Here is a 5,102-nt window from a genome sequence, read left to right as displayed (position 1 = left end):
CCTGACCTCAATCCATTGTGTGAAGGTATGTTGCATTTTATTATTTTTACTTTAAGTGATAAAGTAGTCCATGCTAGAAATCACTCTAGCAAAGATTCACAAGCACTGGGGCGCTAGGCTCTCCTTTAGGCAGGATGCACAAACACCAGAGCGCTATGGTCGTCTCTCGCATAGGTGTTCCTTCAAACGCTAATGCTGGGTTTTTGTATTTTACTTGTAAGTGATAAAGTACTCACGCTAGAAATCACTCTCAGCAAAAGATTCACAAGCACTGGGGCGCTAGGCTCTCCTTTAGGCAGGATGCACAAACACCAAGGTGCTATGGTCCTCTTTCGCTTAAGTGCTCTCGAACGCTAAAGTTGCTTATGTATTATTATAAATATCCATCAGAAGAATGCAACCGCTCCAAGCAATATTAGGGTAACATAGAGATCAACACGACCGATCTGGTGTCTCTATGTCAATTCAATTCAATGTTTAGACACATGCTAGCCCAATTAGGTAAGGAACGTGTCCCTTTACACACATACCCTTGTAATTTAGCACTCAGAGTGCTCGGTCTCAAGTGATAAGTCATCACTTATTTGTGTACGCTAGAAATCACTATAGTAAAGATTCACAAGCACTGGGCGCTAGCTCTCCTTTAGGTAGGATGCACAAACACCATAGTGCTATGTTCCTCTACTCGCTAAAGTGCTCTCGAACGCTAAAGTTGCTTTATGTATTATTTATAAATAGCCATCAGAAGAATGCAACGGCTCCAAGCAATATTAGGGTAACATAGAGATCAACAGGACCTATCTGGTGTCTCTAGTCAATTCTAATTCAATGTTCAGACACATGCGTAGCCAAATAGTAAGGAAAACGTGTCCCTTTACCACTACCCTTGTAATTTAGCACTCAGAGTGCTCGGTCTCAAGTGATAGTCATCACTTATTTGTGTACGCTAAAATACTATAGTAAAGATTCACAAGCACTGGGCGCTAGGCTTCCTTTAGGTAGGATGCACAAACAACAGAGTGCTATGTTCTCTCTCGCTAAAGTGCTCTCGAACGCTAAGTTGCTTTAGTATTATGCGTTGTCTTCACTAAACCACCATAAGGCGGTTAAGTATTCCAACGAATGTCAGAGTACAAACAGAACACGCAGTATTACCTGCCCTCTGTGATCGGTAGTTATTAAAGTATGCTAGAATCAGCTCAGCAAAGGATATCACAAAGCGCAAGTGGCGCCATTAATGGCACTAGGGTTTCTCCTTCGCATAATCATCTTCCAACGCACTCCAACGTATACAGCAAATAGATCGAAAGTGAAACACAGAGTACAACTTCGTCTGCCAGCTCAAGCAAGGATTTGACCGAGTATCCTAAAGGGACGCGCGGTTCACCTCGCCTAAGCAGCCACATTACCAGATCAATCATGAAGCGCATTTTAGTACTTTAGAAGTATCGCCCCTATAACATAAGAAAGTATCCTTGTACTTAAAGTGGTCCCATTCTCAAATTTTCTTACTTGAGTATAAATCTTATGTGTCGTCCAGCACAGAAGTTTAATTAGATAGATTTATTTATCTATTTTTATAACGTCGGTTGAGTTATTACTCAATCCACAATCCGGACGTTATTACGTAACCATTTGCGAGCACACACACCGTTCCGACCGATGGGGTCGAAGCGATGCCGCACGCGCTTTCCCAACGAATATATGATTTGGATAATATTTATAATTGCAACCATCTATTTAAACTGGCTTGTAAGTTAATAAGAGCCTATGCTCTCAAGTTATAATATTCCAAACTTGGTTTACAATAGAGCAATGCTCCCATGTTTCCACCTACCATAGTGGTGTTCTAATAGACCGCACGCTTACGCATCATGTGCATGCCTGCCGCTCATTAGCGTTCATTTTATAGCACCCTGCTTTGAGACTTTGTATTTACATAAGTGTATACAACCTCTGGGCTATGCCAGTAAATCCCTGTATTTTACCCACCTTTTTTTCCACGTAGTGGTAGCATTCAATGTATGGCGCAGGCGGAGCCCAACCACGCGCAACACTGATTCGGCATAGGGACAGTTGACCGCTTGGTCGTTCCTGTCTTCCAATTATTCTCCTTTAGTGAAACAGCGATAGACATAGTGCAAGGTGTCACCGACAAGCAGCTCTACCGTCTAGACAACCTCACCCTCCATATCATTCAACTAGTTGCACCTAGGGAAAAAATAGCGATAGACATAGTGCAAAGTGCCACCGACAGCAGCTCCTACCGTCTTAGACAACCTCACCCTCCATATCATTCAAACTATTTTATATTCCACAGACCTGTTTAAATGAAGACTATGTCCTCTATAAGAACACTTTAATGGCAAGCACCCATTTCCACAAATATTTCCACCACACGAGCGCTAGACTGCACGCACCTTAGTGCGCGCATGTCCCGCCTCGCCTCTACTCATTATAGTTTCACAGACCTGTTTAATTGAAGACTATGTCTTCCTCCATAAGAGCACTTAATGCAAGCACCCATTTCCACCACACGAGCGCTAGGCTGCACGCACCTTAGTGCGCGCATGTCCCGCCTCGCCTCTACTCATTATAGGTGTCTACCACTATGGTCCTCGTCAGCGTGTTAGAGTCTACGAACGTTAAGTGCTCGCACTTCCATTACACTCACACACAAGAAGCCATATGGTCGACCACCAGTTAATTGCTCAGCCCTCGCGGACCACCCCTTGCAATGATAAGGGAATTTGTTCTTTCACATAAGTGTTCGAACTGTGGCCCAACGCAGTAGAGAAAACTAATGTCAAGTGTTTGATTTTGATTCTAACTCCCGCGACCGTCTGGTCCGCAGGCTCCAACCGACTAGAGACAGTTTTCCTCGATAGACTACATTGACTGGCGGCCGTATGGAAACCTAAATAAAAACCGAATTTCTCATGCACCGACTAGGACTGACTGACTTACATTGATAAAAAAAAAAAATTATATACATAATTTTTTTTTTTTTTTTTTTTTTTTTTTTTTTTTTTTTTTTTTTTTTTTTTTTTTTTTTTTTTTTTTTTTTTTTTTTTTTTTTTTTTTTTTTTTTTTTTTTGTTTTTTTTTAAGTTCCCTTTGTTGTATGTAGGCTATGTTTCGTTACATCCAAACCCCTAAATTTTTATGAAGCATTGCACCTCGCGGCATGCTGAATAAAATTTACCATATGACAATTTACCTTTTCTTCTCAATTTTAAGCGGGAAAAAAAAAAATCGGTTCGTGTTTTGATAGAACTAAACAAATTACTAACTAAACAATTGGCTTTACATGAACAACTACAAAATTCATTGCTACAGTGGACTCCCGGCAATCCGACAAATTACGATTAAGGCGGTCTTAAATATCCATGTAATATCTTTGTCTTTAATTGTCGGTGTTTGTGTAACCAGTACAAATTAACACACGCTAGACCGCATCGCTATCTTCTTAACTTTAATTTAACCTAAGCAATAAGAATCAAAACTACAACGAGTCGAGCACAATTATAGTGATGGTGCGTAAAAGTTACAACTCGTCCAATCTTGCCATTAGCGAACATTGTCAAGTCGGTTTACTGGGCGTCCACCGTATTTTATTTTACAATATGAATATACATAGATATCTGTCTAGAAAATCAACTACTGTTACACCACCCAATATACAATACACACATAGTTGATTACACAACATTAATTATTAGTTATTACACATTGAATGACTTCTTAAATTGGAATTAACATTATCACTTAGTTCGAATTATAGCATTCATGGATTCCTTCCCTTTGATTACAATACATTTAACATCGAAGTTTCTAACAACCTACTGTTACTACTTACAGAAAGTAATTTGAAAATTAAAATTGTTAATCAGTTTTAATCATATCTTCTCCTTTAATTTCAACACATTTTAACATAGTGTTCCTAACTAAATATACTAAATATACTAATTCAGTCACTACTAACATTAAATAATTAAAAAAAAAATTATTAATTAGTTTTAATTTTACATTCATGAATTGCTTCCCTTTAACTACAATACATTTAACAATCAATAATAAAAATAATAATTCAGTAATAGAACTTCACTTATCTCAATATTAAATAGCTAATTTCACATAACTTTGTTGTCTTTACAGCTGAAATGCATAGACTTTACTTCTTATCGATTCAAGAATAATATTTTGATAAATGTATAGCATTGAATTTTCCCCGAATAATTGCCGTGTTTGGAATACATCAAAACATATACATTTTTATATGGCACTGCTGCAACTACATACGGACCCTCATACAATAGGTCAAATTTACTTATTTCTTTCTTTTGAGCGCTAGATCGATTACATTTCTTTAGTTGACTAAATCACCTATTTGAAATTCAATCAGATTATGACGTCTATCATATTTTCCGTTCCTTATTTTACTTGTTTCTTTTAACTTCTCTTTAACCCTCTTGCGTATATCCTCTACATTTAGCCTCTCATGTCCTTGATGGATTAAAGCATCAATTGTTAATCTAGTTCTTTCCCCATTCAAAACCTCGTATGGAGTATATCCTATACTATCGTGAATCGTGTTATTATACAACTCTTCAATTTTAGGCAAAAACCCTACCCAAGTTTTATGATTCTTATGACAATATGCTCTAAATAATCTACCTAGTTCTTTATTGACTCTTTCAGTGGTATTTGGTCGAGGATTCCGAATGGTAGTGTATATAGCTTTAATTCCGAGGGTTTTTAGACATTCCTTGTATTTTTTTACTGATAAATTGAGAACCATTGTCGGTCATAATAGCTTTTATTTTTATAATATCATTAAACTGTTTTATTTTTGTTAAACAAGTTTGACTCGTAGCCTTCCGTAAAGCAAATAATTTAATAAATTTACTGAATGAATCCTGCACTACAAGTATGTAAGTATCTCATTATTCTTTATCCAATCAAACCCTAATATCACTGAATGAGTCAATCCAGGCACAATTAAATAACCAATATCTAAAGTTAAACTACCTATTTTGGTTGGCACTATAACCATTTGTTGGATTTTTATACTTTTTTTTGCCCTATAGCCCCTTTCAATTG

The sequence above is a fragment of the Maniola hyperantus genome, unplaced genomic scaffold, assembly GCF_902806685.2.
Source record: "Maniola hyperantus unplaced genomic scaffold, iAphHyp1.2, whole genome shotgun sequence".
Taxonomy (NCBI): Eukaryota; Metazoa; Arthropoda; class Insecta; order Lepidoptera; family Nymphalidae; genus Maniola; species Maniola hyperantus.
Note: the sequence above shows the minus strand (reverse complement) of the source record.